This window comes from Chiloscyllium punctatum, unplaced genomic scaffold (assembly GCF_047496795.1).
Source record: "Chiloscyllium punctatum isolate Juve2018m unplaced genomic scaffold, sChiPun1.3 scaffold_364, whole genome shotgun sequence".
Lineage (NCBI taxonomy): Eukaryota > Metazoa > Chordata > Chondrichthyes > Orectolobiformes > Hemiscylliidae > Chiloscyllium > Chiloscyllium punctatum.
The window spans coordinates 101,028-122,153 of NW_027310098.1; positions in this window are offsets into that span (position 1 = coordinate 101,028).

Below are 21,126 nucleotides of genomic sequence, written 5' to 3' on the forward strand. Positions count from 1 at the left end.
TGGGATGATGGGAGCCGCTGGCTTCTGTTCTGCTATTGATCATCAGTGAATGTTGAGATTGGGATGATCAATGTGCAATCGGAACAGACAATAGTGTGTGTCTGTCACTGTCTGATGCACCGTGAACAGGATGGTTTTGTTCCCCATGGTCCAGAGTGGAGTATCTTTCTGTCTCTGTGTCACAGTGCATTACCAAACAGCCTCATCACAAATAGGATGAACCTTCCCTCAAAATCAGAAGTCCATGCATCAGTTTTCCCTTAAACATTGTGAGTACAGTGAGCACATTGTTCAAACAAGCCGTGTTTTACACTTTTGCGGTGAGATCAGAGTAACTTCCCTGGCATCAAAGTAGTATTTGATTCATGTGGCATCATGGACCCTGAGTAAACAGCGGTCAATGGGAATCGGAGGAAATTCTGTCCTGGTAATTTCCTCACTGAACGATGACACCTTCCCCAGAGCTTTTGAGAATAATAAATAAACTCTGCACTTACTAATACCTTCCAAAACCATGGATGACTTTGTCCTGTTAATAACATCAACATTTGTTATATTTTCACAGTTTTATCTAAAATCTCAGAAAAGTAAGGCTTTGCTGTTTGAGTGTCACACTCCAATGAAATCAGGGCATTACAATAAGATTACGTTCATTTTCATTCAGTTACTTCCTGAGGACTGATCATGTGATTGCAGTCTCAGTGATATCAACATTTTATCTGTGCAAAAGCATCACATCTCATTGGCTCAAGGCTGCACCACTCCCCAATTCTATGTCTTTCTCTGCTCATTGGCCATGCGCATCAGATATATGAGGCACACAAGATGCAAGAACACAGAGATGTCTATGACCACTTGGAACCTGCCTCCCCACCCGTGCCCTACACTCTGACTGCATCCCCTCCCCCAAATGCACCTCCTGTCGTACCTTCACCCTCCCTCCTACCCTTCCACACTCTGATGTTGAATGTTCTGTACTTAACAATGGTCTCAGCGTTATCCCGCTGTGCCCCGACTGCAATGAATTTCGGGTACGGCATGACGTTGAACTCTTCTTCCACCATCTTCTCCTCGGTACCCACTTCTTTGGGCAAAGATTCTGTTTCCTGTTCCACAGACTCTTTGCCTAGCTCCAATACTCTTCCTCCATCTGGACCTCTCCCTCTGCTGTTTGCTTGAACTCAATCTGTTCATTGAGAATGTTCGATGTGACATTGATTGTCTTAATTTATCTGCATCCCCTCACCCAATCCAACAAATCACCCTCTGAACAGGCTGTTTGCCGTGTGCTTTGATCCAAACCTGACTTTGTTATTCAGCCTGTGCTGGTAAGGGTGATGCTGCTGTAGTCTGGTGGACTGACCTCTACATTGCAGAGACTGAGGGCCAGCTCTCAGTTATCTCCTCATATCACCTGCTGGACCATGACCCGACCATGGCGCATCAGGCCATTGTATCAACTATGATAATTGACCACATTTCATCTGGTCATTCACACCGTACTTACCCCCACCTAACGGTCCCTAGGCTGATGGTCCTCTGATAGCAGAACTCACTTCTATCTCCTCCTGAAAATCCACAAACAGAACTGCCCGGGCAGACCCATTGCTTCAGCCTACTCCCGCCACACAGAGGGGGTGCATGGATACACACGTGGGCTCCAATCATACCTGTTTCTTCAAGGGGTACAAAGACAATTCCCTCTATGTTTAGCCACTAACAATCTCCATTAAAAGCTGTCCAGTCCCTTCTGCATATCAACCAACATTTTCCTAGCTCCCATCAGTTCTGATGAAGCGTCACTGAACCTGAAACGTTAACTGTGATTTCTCTTCACGATTGCTGCCTGACCTACTGAGCTTTAAAAGCAACTTCTGTTTTTGTTTCAACATTTTCATGGCACGTTTTCACAATCCAATACGTCATCAATATTTAGAGCCTTGTCAAACATAGGAACTTTGTAATTTTTCATTTAATGTCTATAACAAATTACTCGAGATCCAAGTGAGACAGGGGCTTTGCTGTTAACGTTCAGATCAGACAATTTGCCGCAGTTCAGAAAGAAAACGAAATCGAAAGAGCTGGAGCAAAACTCAACAAATCTGGCAGAATTTGAGCAGAGATGCATAGAATTAACCTTTGACTTTTCAGAAATGTCACATCATAATCAATATGTTAACTCTGTTTCTCTCTGCAGATACTTCTTCATGTTTTTATTTCGTTTCTCCACCATTTTCAGTTTGTATCTCATGTTTGCATATTATTTTATCTCATGTTTCTTGACAGGTCCATGTGATGACCTTGGTTATATTTGGACACTGTGGTCCTATTACAATTGGTGTGTCTGTGACACGTGTCTTAAGGCCGAAATCTGTTTCTTGTATAAGATTCAAAGAGAAACAAAAACATCTTTCTGAATATCCTGTAAATCTCAGAAAACCACTGCATTAAAACACTTTTCATTGCAACTGAACTTCATGATATAATAAGAATCGATTTTTGTTGATGGAACAGTCTGTGTCCTTTATTGAACAAGCTTGTCTTGCACCCCCCCCCCCCCCCCACTCCCGTCTCCCCCAACCCCAATAGGCTTTCAATACATATCACAGATTTATTACAGCAAAGGTTGAGGAATACCAAACCAATGTCTCTTCCAGCTTAGAATGAGCTGTATCCCTTACTGTTATTCTGTATACTGGCAACTGAAAGCATTCTATTCTTGTGATATGGTAACTGCTCTGCCCAGGACCATAAGAAACTACAGGCGGTTGTGTGCACAGCACAGACCATCACGGAAGGCTATCTTCCATCCATATATACTTCTAATTGTCACCGAAAGGCTGATAACATAAAAAAATCTCTCCCAAATCGGTAAAGATCTCCGACAACCTCTTCCAACAGGAAGAAGATAGAGAGGCTTGAAAACATGGACCAGCATACTCAGGAACACTTTCTTCCCTACCGTAATTAGACTGACGAATTGATATCTCTAACTTCAAATAATACTAGTCTTGCTAATAGCGATCTTGTTTTGCACATCTCATGTGCAGCTGTAACCTTATATGCCTCACTCTTTTGAAGTACCTCATGAGCTGTGTTTTTTTGTCTACTATCACGTTCCTGCACTACTCACAAAACAAAGCTTTCCATTGTACATTTGACTAAAATAAATCAAATCAAATCAAATAAAACACGCGGACTACAGTGGCTCACGGTCTTCTCAAGAGCAGCTCGAAAAGTGAAGTAATACTGGCCCAGCCAGTGATAACCATATCCCATTAACAAATGTAAGAAGATGACCACCGTTCAGGGCAGAGAGACAGGGAGATAAAATCACTTTAAATATTGTCTTAGACATATACAGGTTTCCCTTTATAGAACAAGCCTGTCTCCCCCCCCCCCTCCATAGGCTTTCAATACATATCACACAATTATTACAGCAAAGGCTGCGGAAGCTCAACCCATTGTCTCTTCCAGCTTGGAATGAGCTGTATCTCTTACTGTTATTCTGTATACTGGCAACTGAAAGCATTCTATTCGTGTGACATGATAACTGCTCTGCGATTTTAAGAACAATGTTCCTTTCATAAGCCGATATGGTGTAAAGTGAAGAAGCATTCATTTGTATGGGAAAAATTTCGGCAATCTTCGTAAAAGTGAAAATCCTCTTTGGATTTGTTTTGATTAGCGAAAACAGGTCCTAATGGAGGTTATTTGGAAAGGGAAGCGGGGAAAAGCGAACTTTTGAAAAGCAGGATTTACATGGGCATGTCATCAGCGAACTTGCAGCTGGCGTTGTTTGGAATTTGGCAACACAGCCGCGTGTGGACAGGGAGAACAGTAGGGGGCTGAGGGACACAGCCGTGTGTGTACAGGGAGTACAGTAGGGGGCTGAGGACACAGCCGTGGGTGTACTGGGAGTACAGTAGGGGGCTGAGAACACAGCCGTGTGTGTACAGGGAGTACAGTAGGGGTCTGAGGACACAGCCCTGTGCGGACAGGGAGTACAGTAGGGGGCTGAGGACACAGCCGTGGGTGTACAGGGAGTACAGTAGGGGTCTGAGGACACAGCCCTGTGCGGACAGGGAGTACAGTAAGGGGCTGAGGGACACAGCCGTGTGTGGACAGGGAGTACAGTAAGGGGCTGAGGGACACAGCCGTGTGTGTACAGGGAGTACAGTAGGGGGCTGAGGGACACAGCCCTGTGTGGACAGGGAGTACAGTAAGGGGCTGAGGGACACAGCCGTGTGTGTACAGGGAGTACAGTACGGGGCTGAGGGACACAGCCGTGTGTGTACAGGGAGTACAGTACGGGGCTGAGGGACACAGCCGTGTGTGTACAGGGAGTACAGTAGGGGTCTGAGGGACACAGCCGTGTGTGTACAGGGAGTACAGTACGGGGCTGAGGGACACAGCCGTGTGTGTACAGGGAGTACAGTAGGGGTCTGAGGGACACAGCCGTGTGTGTACAGGGAGTACAGTAGGGGGCTGAGGGACACAGCCGTGTGTGTACAGGGAGTACAGTAGGGGGCTGAGGACACAGCCGTGTGTGTACAGGGAGTACAGTAGGGGTCTGAGGGACACAGCCGTGTGTGTACTGCCAGTACAGTAGGGGGCTGAGGGACACAGCCGCGTGTGGACAGGGAGTACAGTAGGGGGCTGAGGGACACAGCCGTGTGTGTACAGGGAGTACAATAGGGGGCTGAGGGACAAAGCCGTGTGTGTACAGGGAGTACAGTAGGGCTCTGAGGGCACAGCCGTGTGTGTACAGGGAGTACAGTAGGGGGCTGAGGGACACAGCCGTGTGTGTACAGGGAGTACAGTAGGGGGCTGAGGGACACAGCCGTGTCTGCACAGGGAGTACAGTAGGGGGCTGAGGGACACAGCCGTGTGTGTACAGGGAGTACAATAGGGGGCTGAGGGACACAGCCGTGTGTGTACAGGGAGTACAGTAGGGGTCTGAGGGACACAGCCGTGTGTGTACAGGGAGTACAGTAGGGGGCTGAGGGACACAGCCGTGTGTGTACAGGGAGTACAGTAGGGGGCTGAGGGACACAGCCGTATGTGGACAGGGAGTACAGTAGGGGGCTGAGGGACACAGCTGTATGTGTACAGGGAGTACAGTAAGGGGCTGAGGGCACAACCGTGTGTGTACAGGGAGTACAGTAGGGGGCTGAGGGACACAGCCGTATGTGGACAGGGAGTACAGTAGGGGGCTCAGGACACAGCCGTGTGTGGACAGGGAGTACAGTAGGGGGCTGAGGACACAGCCGTGTGTGTACAGGGAGTACAGTAGGGGGCTGTGGGACACAGCCGTGTGTGTACAGGGAGTACAGTAGGGGGCTGTGGGACACAGCCTTGTTTGTACAGGGAGTACAGTAGGGGGCTGAGGGACACAGCCGTGTGTGTAAAGGGAGTACAGTAGGGGGCTGAGGGACACAGCCATGTGTGTACAGGGAGTACAGTAGGGGGCTGAGGGACACAGCCGTGTGTGTACAGGGAGTACTGTAGGGGCTGAGGACACAGCCGTGTGTGTAAAGGGAGTACAGTAGGGTTCTGAGGGACACAGCCGTGTGTGTACAGGGACTACAGTAGGGGGCTGAGGGACACAGCCGTGTGTGCACAGGGAGTACAGTAGGGGCTGAGGACACAGCCGTGTGTGTAAAGGGAGTACAGTAGGGGGCTGAGGGACACAGTTGTGTGTGTACAGGGAGTACAGTAGGGGGCTGAGGGACACAGCTGTGTGTATACAGGGAGTACAGTAGGGGGCTGAGGGACACAGCCGTGTGTGTACAGGGAGTACATTAGGGGGCTGAGGACACAGCCGTGTGTGTACAGGGAGTACAGTAGGGGGCTGAGGGACACAGCTGTGTGTATACAGGGAGTACAGTAGGGGGCTGAGGGACACAGCCGTGTGTGTACAGGGAGTACAGTAGGGGGCTGAGCACACAGCTGTGTGTGTACTGGGAGTACAGTAGGGGGCTGAGGGACACAGTCGTGTGTGTACAGGGAGTATTTTAGGGGGCTGAGGAACACAGCCGTGTGTGGACAGGGGGTACAGTAGGGGGCTGAGTGACACAGCCGTGTGTGGACAGGGTGTACAGTAGGGGGCTGTGGACACAGCCATGTGTGTACAGGGAGTACAGTAGGGGGCTGAGGGACACAGCCGTGTGTGTACAGGGAGTACAGTAGGGGGCTGAGGGACACAGTCGTGTGTGTAAAGGGAGTACAGTAGGGGGCTGAGGACACAGCCGTGTGTGTACAGGGAGTACAGTAGGGGGCTGAGGGACACAGCCGTGTGTGTACAGGGAGCACAGTAGGGGGCTGAGGACACAGCCGTGTGTGTACAGGGATTACAGTAGGGGGCTGAGGGACACAGCCGTGTGTGTACAGGGAGTACAGTAGGGGGCTGTGGACACAAACGTGTGTGTACAGGGAGTACAGTAGGGGGCTGAGGGACACAGTCGTGTGTGTACAGGGAGTACAGTAGGGGGCTGAGGACACAGCCGTGTGTGTAAAGGGAGTACAGTAGGGCTCTGAGGGACACAGCCGTGTGTGTACAGGGAGTACTGTAGGGGGCTGTGGACACAGCCATGTGTGTACAGGGATTACAGTAGGGGGCTGAGGGACACAGTCGTGTGTGTAAAGGGCGTACAGTAGGGTTCTGAGGGACACAGCCGTGTGTGTACAGGGAGTACAGTAGGGGGCTGAGGGACACAGCCGTGTGTGTACAGGGAGTACAGTAGGGGGCTGAGGGACACAGCCGTGTGTGTACAGGGAGTACAGTAGGGCTCTGAGGGCACAGCCGTGTGTGTACAGGGAGTACAGTAGGGGGCTGAGGACACAGGCGTGTGTGTACAGGGAGTACAGTAGGGGGCTGAGGGACACAGCCGTGTGTGTAAAGGGAGTACAGTAGGGGGCTGAGGGACACAGCTGTGTGTATACAGGGAGTACAGTAGGGGGCTGAGGACATAGCCATGTGTGTACAGGGAGTACAGTAGGGGGCTGAGGACACAGCCATGTGTGTACAGGGAGTACAGTAGGGGGCTGAGGACACAGCCAGGTGTGTGCAGGGAGTACAGTAGGGGGCTGAGGACACAGCCGTGTGTGTACAGGGAGTACAGTAGGGGGCTGAGGGACACAGCCGTGTGTGCACAGGGAGTACAGTAGGGGCTGAGGACACACCCGTGTGTGTACAGGGAGTACAATAGGGGGCTGAGGGACACAGCCGTGTGTGTAAAGGGAGTACAGTAGGGGGCTGAGGGACACAGTCGTGTGTGTACAGGGAGTACAATAGGGGGCTGAGGGACACAGCCGTGTGTGTACAGGGAGTACAGTAGGGGGCTGAGGACACAGCCGTGTGTGTACAGGGATTACAGTAGGGGGCTAAGGGACACAGTCGTGTGTGTACAGGGAGTACAGTAGGGGGCTGAGGACACAGCCGTGTGTGTAAAGGGAGTACAGTAGGGCTCTGAGGGACACAGCCGTGTGTGTACAGGGAGTACTGTAGGGGGCTGTGGACACAGCCATGTGTGTACAGGGATTACAGTAGGGGGCTGAGGGACACAGTCGTGTGTGTAAAGCGAGTACAGTAGGGTTCTGAGGGACACAGCCGTGTGTGTACAGGGAGTACAGTAGGGGGCTGAGGGACACAGCCGTGTGTGTAAAGGGAGTACAGTAGGGCTCTGAGGGCACAGCCATGTGTGTACAGGGAGTACAGTAGGGGGCTGAGGACACAGCCGTGTGTGTACAGGGAGTACAGTAAGGGGCTGAGGGACACAGCCGTGTGTGTAAAGGGAGTACAGTAGGAGGCTGAGGGACACAGCCGTGTGTGTAAAGGGAGTACAGTAGGGGGCTGAGGGACACAGCTGTGTGTATACAGGGAGTACAGTAGGGGGCTGAGGACACAGCCATGTGTGTACAGGGAGTACAGTAGGGGGCTGAGGACACAGCCATGTGTGTACAGGGAGTACAGTAGGGGGCTGAGGGACACAGCCGTATGTGGACAGGGAGTACAGTAGGGGGCTGAGGGACACAGCCGTGTGTGTACAGGGAGTACAGTAGGGGGCTGAGGGACACAGCCGTGTGTATACAGGGAGTACAGTAGGGGGCTGAGGACACAGCCATGTGTGTACAGGGAGTACAGTAGGGGGCTGAGGACACAGCCATGTGTGTACAGGGAGTACAGTAGGGGGCTGAGGGACACAGCCGTATGTGGACAGGGAGTACAGTAGGGGGCTGAGGGACACAGCCGTGTGTGTACAGGGAGTACAGTAGGAGGCTGAGGGACACAGCCGTGTGTGTACAGGGAGTACAGTAGGGGGCTGAGGGACACAGCCGTATGTGGACAGGGAGTACAGTAGGGGGCTGAGGGACACAGCCGTGTGTGTACAGGGAGTACAGTAGGAGGCTGAGGGACACAGCCGTGTGTGTAATGGGAGTACAGTAGGGCTCTGAGGGACACAGCCGTGTGTGTACAGGGAGTACAGTAGGGGGCTGAGGGACACAGTCATGTGTGTAAAGGGAGTACAGTAGGGTTCTGAGGGACACAGCCGTGTGTGTACAGGGAGTACAGTAGGGGGCTGAGGGACACAGCCGTGTGTGTACAGGGAGTACAGTAGGGGGCTGAGGGACACAGCCGTGTGTGTACAGGGAGTACAGTAGGGGGCTGAGGGACACAGCCGTGTGTGTACAGGGAGTACAGTAGGGCTCTGAGGGCACAGCCGTGTGTGTACAGGGAGTACAGTAGGGGGCTGAGGACACAGCCGTGTGTGTACAGGGAGTACAGTAAGGGGCTGAGGGACACAGCCGTGTGTGGAAAGGGAGTACAGTAGGGGGCTGAGGGACACAGCTGTGTGTATACAGGGAGTACAGTAGGGGGCTGAGGACATAGCCATGTGTGTACAGGGAGTACAGTAGGGGGCTGAGGACACAGCCATGTGTGTACAGGGAGTACAGTAGGGGGCTGAGGGACACAGCCGTGTGTGCACAGGGAGTACAGTAGGGGCTGAGGACACAGCCGTGTGTGTAAAGGGAGTACAGTAGGGGGCTGAGGGACACAGTTGTGTGTGTACAGGGAGTACAGTAGGGGGCTGAGGGACACAGCTGTGTGTATACAGGGAGTACAGTAGGGGGCTGACGGACACAGCCGTGTGTGTACAGGGAGTACATTAGGGGGCTGAGGACACAGCCGTGTGTGTACAGGGAGTACAGTAGGGGGCTGAGGGACACAGCTGTGTGTATACAGGGAGTACAGTAGGGGGCTGAGGGACACAGCCGTGTGTGTACAGGGAGTACAGTAGGGGGCTGAGCACACAGCTGTGTGTGTACTGGGAGTACAGTAGGGGGCTGAGGGACACAGTCGTGTGTGTACAGGGAGTATTTTAGGGGGCTGAGGAACACAGCCGTGTGTGGACAGGGAGTACAGTAGGGGGCTGAGTGACACAGCCGTGTGTGGACAGGGTGTACAGTAGGGGGCTGTGGACACAGCCATGTGTGTACAGGGAGTACAGTAGGGGGCTGAGGGACACAGCCGTGTGTGTACAGGGAGTACAGTAGGGGGCTGAGGGACACAGTCGTGTGTGTAAAGGGAGTACAGTAGGGGGCTGAGGACACAGCCATGTGTGTACAGGGAGTACAGTAGGGGGCTGAGGGACACAGCCGTGTGTGTACAGGGAGCACAGTAGGGGGCTGAGGACACAGCCGTGTGTGTACAGGGATTACAGTAGGGGGCTGAGGGACACAGCCGTGTGTGTACAGGGAGTACAGTAGGGGGCTGTGGACACAAACGTGTGTGTACAGGGAGTACAGTAGGGGGCTGAGGGACACAGTCGTGTGTGTACAGGGAGTACAGTAGGGGGCTGAGGACACAGCCGTGTGTGTAAAGGGAGTACAGTAGGGCTCTGAGGGACACAGCCGTGTGTGTACAGGGAGTACTGTAGGGGGCTGTGGACACAGCCATGTGTGTACGGGGATTACAGTAGGGGGCTGAGGGACACAGTCGTGTGTGTAAAGGGCGTACAGTAGGGTTCTGAGGGACACAGCCGTGTGTGTACAGGGAGTACAGTAGGGGGCTGAGGGACACAGCCGTGTGTGTACAGGGAGTACAGTAGGGGGCTGAGGGACACAGCCGTGTGTGTACAGGGAGTACAGTAGGGCTCTGAGGGCACAGCCGTGTGTGTACAGGGAGTACAGTAGGGGGCTGAGGACACAGGCGTGTGTGTACAGGGAGTACAGTAGGGGGCTGAGGGACACAGCCGTGTGTGTAAAGGGAGTACAGTAGGGGGCTGAGGGACACAGCTGTGTGTATACAGGGAGTACAGTAGGGGGCTGAGGACATAGCCATGTGTGTACAGGGAGTACAGTAGGGGGCTGAGGACACAGCCATGTGTGTACAGGGAGTACAGTAGGGGGCTGAGGACACAGCCAGGTGTGTGCAGGGAGTACAGTAGGGGGCTGAGGACACAGCCGTGTGTGTACAGGGAGTACAGTAGGGGGCTGAGGGACACAGCCGTGTGTGCACAGGGAGTACAGTAGGGGCTGAGGACACACCCGTGTGTGTACAGGGAGTACAATAGGGGGCTGAGGGACACAGCCGTGTGTGTAAAGGGAGTACAGTAGGGGGCTGAGGGACACAGTCGTGTGTGTACAGGGAGTACAATAGGGGGCTGAGGGACACAGCCGTGTGTGTACAGGGAGTACAGTAGGGGGCTGAGGACACAGCCGTGTGTGTACAGGGATTACAGTAGGGGGCTAAGGGACACAGTCGTGTGTGTACAGGGAGTACAGTAGGGGGCTGAGGACACAGCCGTGTGTGTAAAGGGAGTACAGTAGGGCTCTGAGGGACACAGCCGTGTGTGTACAGGGAGTACTGTAGGGGGCTGTGGACACAGCCATGTGTGTACAGGGATTACAGTAGGGGGCTGAGGGACACAGTCGTGTGTGTAAAGCGAGTACAGTAGGGTTCTGAGGGACACAGCCGTGTGTGTACAGGGAGTACAGTAGGGGGCTGAGGGACACAGCCGTGTGTGTAAAGGGAGTACAGTAGGGCTCTGAGGGCACAGCCATGTGTGTACAGGGAGTACAGTAGGGGGCTGAGGACACAGCCGTGTGTGTACAGGGAGTACAGTAAGGGGCTGAGGGACACAGCCGTGTGTGTAAAGGGAGTACAGTAGGAGGCTGAGGGACACAGCCGTGTGTGTAAAGGGAGTACAGTAGGGGGCTGAGGGACACAACTGTGTGTATACAGGGAGTACAGTAGGGGGCTGAGGACACAGCCATGTGTGTACAGGGAGTACAGTAGGGGGCTGAGGACACAGCCATGTGTGTACAGGGAGTACAGTAGGGGGCTGAGGGACACAGCCGTATGTGGACAGGGAGTACAGTAGGGGGCTGAGGGACACAGCCGTGTGTGTACAGGGAGTACAGTAGGGGGCTGAGGGACACAGCCGTGTGTATACAGGGAGTACAGTAGGGGGCTGAGGACACAGCCATGTGTGTACAGGGAGTACAGTAGGGGGCTGAGGACACAGCCATGTGTGTACAGGGAGTACAGTAGGGGGCTGAGGGACACAGCCGTATGTGGACAGGGAGTACAGTAGGGGGCTGAGGGACACAGCCGTGTGTGTACAGGGAGTACAGTAGGAGGCTGAGGGACACAGCCGTGTGTGTACAGGGAGTACAGTAGGGGGCTGAGGGACACAGCCGTATGTGGACAGGGAGTACAGTAGGGCTCTGAGGGCACAGCCGTGTGTGTACAGGGAGTACAGTAGGGGGCTGAGGACACAGCCGTGTGTGTACAGGGAGTACAGTAAGGGGCTGAGGGACACAGCCGTGTGTGGAAAGGGAGTACAGTAGGGGGCTGAGGGACACAGCTGTGTGTATACAGGGAGTACAGTAGGGGGCTGAGGACATAGCCATGTGTGTACAGGGAGTACAGTAGGGGGCTGAGGACACAGCCATGTGTGTACAGGGAGTACAGTAGGGGGCTGAGGACACAGCCATGTGTGTACAGGGAGTACAGTAGGGGGCTGTGGACACAGCCATGTGTGTACAGGGAGTACAGTAGGGGGCTGAGGGACACAGCCGTGTCTGCACAGGGAGTACAGTAGGGGCTGAGGACACAGCCGTGTGTGTACAGGGAGTACAATAGGGGGCTGAGGGACACAGCCGTGTGTGTAAAGGGAGTACAGTAGGGGGCTGAGGGACACAGTCGTGTGTGTACAGGGAGTACAGTAGGGGGCTGAGGGACAGAGCCGTGTGTGTACAGGGAGTACAGTAGGGGGCTGAGCACACAGCTGTGTGTGTACTGGGAGTACAGTAGGGGGCTCAGGGACACAGCCGTGTGTGTACAGGGAGTATTTTAGGGGGCTGAGGAACACAGCCGTGTGTGTACAGGGAGTACAATAGGGGGCTGAGGGACACAGCCGTGTGTGTACAGGGAGTACAGTAGGGGGCTGAGGACCCAGCCGTGTGTGTACAGGGCTTACAGTAGGGGGCTGAGGGACACAGTCGTGTGTGTACAGGGTGTACAGTAGGGGGCTGAGGACACAGACGTGTGTGTACAGGGATTACAGTAGGGGGCTGAGGGACACAGTCGTGTGTGTAAAGGGAGTACAGTAGGGTTCTGAGGGACACAGCCGTGTGTGTACAGGGAGTACAGTAGGGGGCTGAGGGACACAGCCGTATGTGGACAGGGAGTACAGTAGGGGGCTGAGAGACACAGCCGTGTGTGTACAGGGAGTACAGTAGGGGGCTGAGGGACACAGCCGTGTATATACAGGGAGTACAGTAGGGGGCTGAGGACACAGCCATGTGTGTACAGGGAGTACAGTAGGGGGCTGAGGACACAGCCATGTGTGTACAGGGAGTACAGTAGGGGGCTGAGGGACACAGCCGTATGTGGACAGGGAGTACAGTAGGGGGCTAAGGGACACAGCCGTGTGTGTACAGGGAGTACAGTAGGAGGCTGAGGGACACAGCTGTGTGTGTACAGGGAGTACAGTAGGGGGCTGAGGGACACAGCCGTATGTGGACAGGGAGTACAGTAGGGGGCTGAGGGACACAGCCGTGTGTGTACAGGGAGTACAGTAGGAGGCTGAGGGACACAGCCGTGTGTGTAAAGGGAGTACAGTAGGGCTCTGAGGGACACAGCCGTGTGTGTACAGGGAGTACAGTAGGGGGCTGAGGGACACAGTCATGTATGTAAAGGGAGTACAGTAAGGTTCTGAGGGACACAGCCGTGTGTGTACAGGGAGTACAGTAGGGGGATGAGGGACACAGCCGTGTGTGTACAGGGAGTACAGTAGGGGGCTGAGGGACACAGCCGTGTGTGTACAGGGAGTACAGTAGGGGGCTGAGGGACACAGCCGTGTGTGTACAGGGAGTACAGTAGGGCTCTGAGGGCACAGCCGTGTGTGTACAGGGAGTACAGTAGGGGGCTGAGGACACAGCCGTGTGTGTACAGGGAGTACAGTAAGGGGCTGAGGGACACAGCCGTGTGTGTAAAGGGAGTACAGTAGGGGGCTGAGGGACACAGCTGTGTGTATACAGGGAGTACAGTAGGGGGCTGAGGACATAGCCATGTGTGTACAAGGAGTACAGTAGGGGGCTGAGGACACAGCCATGTGTGTACAGGGAGTACAGTAGGGGGCTGAGGACACAGCCATGTGTGTACAGGGAGTACAGTAGGGGGCTGAGGGACACAGCCGTGTGTGCACAGGGAGTACAGTAGGGGCTGAGGACACAGCCGTGTGTGTACAGGGAGTACAATAGGGGGCTGAGGGACACAGCCGTGTGTGTAAAGGGAGTACAGTAGGGGGCTGAGGGACACAGTCGTGTGTGTACAGGGAGTACAGTAGGGGGCTGAGGGACAGAGCCGTGTGTGTACAGGGAGTACAGTAGGGGGCTGAGCACACAGCTGTGTGTGTACTGGGAGTACAGTAGGGGGCTGAGGGACACAGCCGTGTGTGTACAGGGAGTATTTTAGGGGGCTGAGGAACACAGCCGTGTGTGTACAGGGAGTACAGTAGGGGGCTGAGTGACACAGCCGTGTGTGGACAGGGTGTACAGTAGGGGGCTGTGGACACAGCCATGTGTGTACAGGGAGTACAGTAGGGGGCTGAGGGACACAGTCGTGTGTGTACAGGGAGTACAATAGGGGGCTGAGGGACACAGCCGTGTGTGTACAGGGAGTACAGTAGGGGGCTGAGGACACAGCCGTGTGTGTACAGGGCTTACAGTAGGGGGCTGAGGGACACAGTCGTGTGTGTACAGGGAGTACAGTAGGGGGCTGAGGACACAGCCGTGTGTGTACAGGGATTACAGTAGGGGGCTGAGGGACACAGTCGTGTGTGGAAAGGGAGTACAGTAGGGTTCTGAGGGACACAGCCGTGTGTGTACAGGGAGTACAGTAGGGGGCTGAGGGACTCAGCCGTGTGTGTACAGGGAGTACAGTAAGGGGCTGAGGGACACAGCCGTGTGTGTAAAGGGAGTACAGTAGGGTTCTGACGGCACAGCCGTGTGTGTACAGGGAGTACAGTAGGGGGCTGAGGACACAGCCGTGTGTGTACAGGGAGTACAGTAAGGGGCTGAGGACACAGCCGTGTGTGTACAGGGAGTACAGTAGGGGGCTGAGGACACAGCCGTGTGTGCACAGGGAGTACAGTAAGGGGCTGAGGGACACAGCCGTGTGTGTAAAGGGAGTACAGTAGGGGGCTGAGGGACACAGCTGTGTGTATACAGGGAGTACAGTAGGGGGCTGAGGACACAGCCATGTGTGTACAGGGAGTACAGTAGGGGGCTGAGGACACAGCCATGTGTGTACAGGGAGTACAGTAGGGGGCTGAGGACACAGCCATGTGTGTACAGGGAGTACAGTAAGGGGCTGAGGGACGCAGCCGTGTGTGTAAAGGGAGTACAGTAGGGGGCTGAAGACACAGCCGTGTGTGTACAGGGAGTACAGTAGGGGGCTGAGGGACACAGCTGTGTGTGTACAGGGAGTACAGTAGGAGGCTGAGGGACACAGCCGTATGTGTACAGGGAGTACAGTAGGGGGCTGAGGGACACAGCCGTGAGTGGACAGGGAGTACAGTCGGGGGCTGAGGGACACAGCCGTGTGTGTACAGGGAGTACAGTAGGGGGCTGAGGGACACAGCCGTATGTGGACAGGGAGTACAGTAGGGGGCTGAGGGCACAGCCGTTGGTGTACAGGGAGTACAGTAGGGGGCTGAGGACACAGCCGTGTGTGTACAGGGAGTACAGTAGGGGGCTGAGGACACAGCCGTGTGTGTACAGGGAGTACAGTAGGGGGCTGAGGGCACAGCCGTTGGTGTACAGGGAGTACAGTAGGGGGCTGAGGACACAGCCGTGTGTGTACAGGGAGTACAGTAAGGGGCTGAGGACACAGCCGTGTGTGTACAGGGAGTACAGTAGGGGGCTGAGGACACAGCCGTGTGTGTACAGGGAGTACAGTAAGGGGCTGAGGGACACAGCCGTGTGTGTAAAGGGAGTACAGTAGGGGGCTGAGGGACACAGCTGTGTGTATACAGGGAGTACAGTAGGGGGCTGAGGACACAGCCATGTGTGTACAGGGAGTACAGTAGAGGGCTGAGGACACAGCCATGTGTGTACAGGGAGTACAGTAGGGGGCTGAGGACACAGCCATGTGTGTACAGGGAGTACAGTAGGGGGCTGAGGACACAGCCATGTGTGTACAGGGAGTACAGTAAGGGGCTGAGGGACGCAGCCGTGTGTGTAAAGGGAGTACAGTAGGGGGCTGAGGACACAGCCGTGTGTGTACAGGGAGTACAGTAGGGGGCTGAGGGACACAGCCGTGAGTGGACAGGGAGTACAGTCGGGGGCTGAGGGCACAGCCGTTGGTGTACAGGGAGTACAGTAGGGGGCTGAGGACACAGCCGTGTGTGTACAGGGAGTACAGTAGGGGGCTGAGGACACAGCCGTGTGTGTACAGGGAGCACAGTAGGGGGCTGAGGGACACAGCCGTTGGTGTACAGGGAGTACAGTAGGGGGCTGAGGACACAGCCGTGTGTGTACAGGGAGTACAGTAAGGGGCTGAGGACAAAGCCGTGTGTGTACAGGGAGTACAGTAGGGGGCTGAGGACACAGCCGTGTGTGTACAGGGAGTACAGTAGGGGGCTGAGGACACAGCCGTGTGTGTACAGGGAGTACAGTAAGGGGCTGAGGACACAGACGTGTGTGTACAGGGAGAACAGTAGGGGGCTGAGGACACAGCCGTGTGTGTACAGGGAGTACAGTAAGGGGCTGAGGGACACAGCCGTGTGTGTAAAGGGAGTACAGTAGGGGGCTGAGGGACACAGCTGTGTGTATACAGGGAGTACAGTAGGGGGCTGAGGACACAGCCATGTGTGTACAGGGAGTACAGTAGGGGGCTGAGGACACAGCCATGTGTGTACAGGGAGTACAGTAGGGGGCTGAGGACACTGCCATGTGTGTACAGGGAGTACAGTAGGGGGCTGAGGACACAGCCATGTGTGTACAGGGAGTACAGTAAGGGGCTGAGGGACGCAGCCGTGTGTGTAAAGGGAGTACAGTAGGGGGCTGAGGACACAGCCGTGTGTGTACAGGGAGTACAGTAGGGGGCTGAGGGACACAGCCGTGAGTGGACAGGGAGTACAGTCGGGGGCTGAGGGCACAGCCGTTGGTGTACAGGGAGTACAGTAGGGGGCTGAGGACACAGCCGTGTGTGTACAGGGAGTACAGTAGGGGGCTGAGGACACAGCCGTGTGTGTACAGGGAGTACAGTAGGGGGCTGAGGGCACAGCCGTTGGTGTATAGGGAGTACAGTAGGGGGCTGAGGACACAGCCGTGTGTGTACAGGGAGTACAGTAAGGGGCTGAGGACACAGCCATGTGTGTACAGGGAGTACAGTAGGGGGCTGAGGACACAGCCGTGTGTGTACAGGGAGTACAGTAGGGGGCTGAGGGACACAGCCGTGTGTGGACAGGGAGTACAGTAGGGGGCTGAGGGCACAGCCGTTGGTGTACAGGGAGTACAGTAGGGGGCTGAGGACACAGCCGTGTGTGTACAGGGAGTACAGTAGGGGGCTGAGGACACAGCCGTGTGTGTACAGGGAATACAGTAGGGGGCTGAGGGCACAGCCGTTGGTGTACAGGGAGTACAGTAGGGGGCTGAGGACACAGCCGTGTGTGTACAGGGAGTACAGTAGGGGGCTGAGGACACAGCCGTGTGTGTACAGGGAGTACAGTAGGGGGCTGAGGGCACAGCCGTGTGTGTACAGGGAGTACAGTAGGGGGCTGAGGGACCCAGCCGTGTGTGTACAGGGAGTACAGTAGGGGGCTGAGGACACAGCCGTGTGTGTACAGGGAGTACAGTAGGGGGCTGAGGGACACAGCCGTGTGTGTACAGGGAGTACAGTACAGTAGGGGGCTGAGGGACACAGCTGTGTGTATACAGGGAGTACAGTAGGGGGCTGAGGGACAGTGCCATGTGTGTACAGGGAGTACAGTAGGGGGCTGAGGACACAGCCGTGTGTGTACAGGGAGTACAGTAGGGGGCTGAGGACACAGCCGTGTGTGTACAGGGAATACAGTAGGTGGCTGAGGGACACAGCCGTGTGTGTACAGGGAGTACAGTAGGGGGCTGAGGGACACAGCAGTATGTGGACAGGGAGTACAGTAGGGGGCTGAGGGCACTGCCGTTGGTGTACAGGGAGTACAGTAGGGGGCTGAGGACACAGCCGTGTGTGTACAGGAAGTACAGTAGGGGGCTGAGGACACAGCCGTGTGTGTACAGGGAGTACAGTAGGGGGCTGAGGACACAGCCGTATGTGGACAGGGAGTACAGTAGGGGGCTGAGGACACAGCCGTGTGTGTACAGGGAGTACAGTAGGGGGCTGAGGGCACAGCCGTGTGTGTACAGGGAGTACAGTAGGTGGCTGAGGGACACAGCCGTGTGTGTACAGGGAGTACAGTAGGGGGCTGAGGACACAGCCGTGTGTGTACAGGGAGTACAGTAGGGGGCTGAGGGACACAGCCGTGTGTGTACAGGGAGTACAGTACAGTAGGGGGCTGAGGGACACAGCTGTGTGTATACAGGGAGTACAGTAGGGGGCTGAGGGACAGTGCCATGTGTGTACAGGGAGTACAGTAGGGGGCTGCGGACACAGCCATGTGTGTACAGGGAGTACAGTAGGGGGCTGAGAGACAGTGCCATGTGTGTACAGGGAGTACAGTAGGGGGCTGAGGACACAGCCATGTGTGTACAGGGAGTACAGTAGGGGGCTGAGGGACACAGCCGTATGTGGACAGGGAGTACAGTAGGGGGCTGAGGGACACAGCCGTGTGTGTACAGGGAGTACAGTAGGAGGCTGAGGGACACAGCCGTGTGTGTACAGGGAGTACAGTAGGGGGCTGAGGGACACAGCCGTATGTGGACAGGGAGTACAGTAGGGGGCTGAGGGACACAGCCGTGTGTGTACAGGGAGTACAGTAGGAGGCTGAGGGACACAGCCGTGTGTGTAAAGGGAGTACAGTAGGGCTCTGAGGGACACAGCCGTGTGTGTACAGGGAGTACAGTAGGGGGCTGAGGGACACAGTCATGTGTGTAAAGGGAGTACAGTAGGGTTCTGAGGGACACAGCCGTGTGTGTACAGGGAGTACAGTAGGGGGCTGAGGGACACAGCCGTGTGTGTACAGGGAGTACAGTAGGGGGCTGAGGGACACAGCCGTGTGTGTACAGGGAGTACAGTAGGGGGCTGAGGGACACAGCCGTGTGTGTACAGGGAGTACAGTAGGGCTCTGAGGGCACAGCCGTGTGTGTACAGGGAGTACAGTAGGGGGCTGAGGACACAGCCGTGTGTGTACAGGGAGTACAGTAAGGGGCTGAGGGACACAGCCGTGTGTGGAAAGGGAGTACAGTAGGGGGCTGAGGGACACAGCTGTGTGTATACAGGGAGTACAGTAGGGGGCTGAGGACATAGCCATGTGTGTACAGGGAGTACAGTAGGGGGCTGAGGACACAGCCATGTGTGTACAGGGAGTACAGTAGGGGGCTGAGGACACAGCCATGTGTGTACAGGGAGTACAGTAGGGGGCTGTGGACACAGCCATGTGTGTACAGGGAGTACAGTAGGGGGCTGAGGGACACAGCCGTGTCTGCACAGGGAGTACAGTAGGGGCTGAGGACACAGCCGTGTGTGTACAGGGAGTACAATAGGGGGCTGAGGGACACAGCCGTGTGTGTAAAGGGAGTACAGTAGGGGGCTGAGGGACACAGTCGTGTGTGTACGGGGAGTACAGTAGGGGGCTGAGGGACAGAGCCGTGTGTGTACAGGGAGTACAGTAGGGGGCTGAGCACACAGCTGTGTGTGTACTGGGAGTACAGTAGGGGGCTGAGGGACACAGCCGTGTGTGTACAGGGAGTATTTTAGGGGGCTGAGGAACACAGCCGTGTGTGTACAGGGAGTACAATAGGGGGCTGAGGGACACAGCCGTGTGTGTACAGGGAGTACAGTAGGGGGCTGAGGACACAGCCGTGTGTGTACAGGGCTTACAGTAGGGGGCTGAGGGACACAGTCGTGTGTGTACAGGGTGTACAGTAGGGGGCTGAGGACACAGACGTGTGTGTACAGGGATTACAGTAGGGGGCTGAGGGACACAGTCGTGTGTGTAAAGGGAGTACAGTAGGGTTCTGAGGGACACAGCCGTGTGTGTACAGGGAGTACAGTAGGGGGCTGAGGGACACAGCCGTATGTGGACAGGGAGTACAGTAGGGGGCTGAGGGACACAGCCGTGTGTGTACAGGGAGTACAGTAGGGGGCTGAGGGACACAGCCGTGTATATACAGGGAGTACAGTAGGGGGCTGAGGACACAGCCATGTGTGTACAGGGAGTACAGTAGGGGGCTGAGGACACAGCCATGTGTGTACAGGGAGTACAGTAGGGGGCTGAGGGACACAGCCGTATGTGGACAGGGAGTACAGTAGGGGGCTAAGGGACACAGCCGTGTGTGTACAGGGAGTACAGTAGGAGGCTGAGGGACACAGCTGTGTGTGTACAGGGAGTACAGTAGGGGGCTGAGGGACACAGCCGTATGTGGACAGGGAGTACAGTAGGGGGCTGAGGGACACAGCCGTGTGTGTACAGGGAGTACAGTAGGAGGCTGAGGGACACAGCCGTGTGTGTAAAGGGAGTACAGTAGGGCTCTGAGGGACACAGCCGTGTGTGTACAGGGAGTACAGTAGGGGGATGAGGGACACAGCTGTGTGTGTACAGGGAGTACAGTAGGGGGCTGAGGGACACAGCCGTATGTGGACAGGGAGTACAGTAGGGGGCTGAGGGACACAGCCGTGTGTGTACAGGGAGTACAGTAGGGGGCTGAGCGACACAGTCATGTATGTAAAGGGAGTACAGTAAGGTTCTGAGGGACACAGCCGTGTGTGTACAGGGAGTACAGTAGGGGGATGAGGGACACAGCCGTGTGTGTACAGGGAGTACAGTAGGGGGCTGAGGGACACAGCCGTGTGTGTACAGGGAGTACAGTAGGGGGCTGAGGGACACAGCCGTGTGTGTACAGGGAGTACAGTAGGGCTCTGAGGGCACAGCCGTGTGTGTACAGGGAGTACAGTAGGGGGCTGAGGACACAGCCGTGTGTGTACAGGGAGTACAGTAAGGGGCTGAGGGACACAGCCGTGTGTGTAAAGGGAGTACAGTAGGGGGCTGAGGGACACAGCTGTGTGTATACAGGGAGTACAGTAGGGGGCTGAGGACATAGCCATGTGTGTACAGGGAGTACAGTAGGGGGCTGAGGACACAGCCATGTGTGTACAGGGAGTACAGTAGGGGGTGAGGACACAGCCATGTGTGTACAGGGAGTACAGTAGGGGGCTGAGGGACACAGCCGTGTGTGCACAGGGAGTACAGTAGGGGGCTGAGGGACACAGCCGTATGTGGACAGGGAGTACAGTAGGGGGCTAAGGGACACAGCCATGTGTGTACAGGGAGTACAGTAGGGGGCTGAGGACACAGCCATGTGTGTACAGGGAGTACAGTAGGGGGCTGAGGGACACAGCCGTATGTGGACAGGGAGTACAGTAGGGGGCTAAGGGACACAGCCGTGTGTGTACAG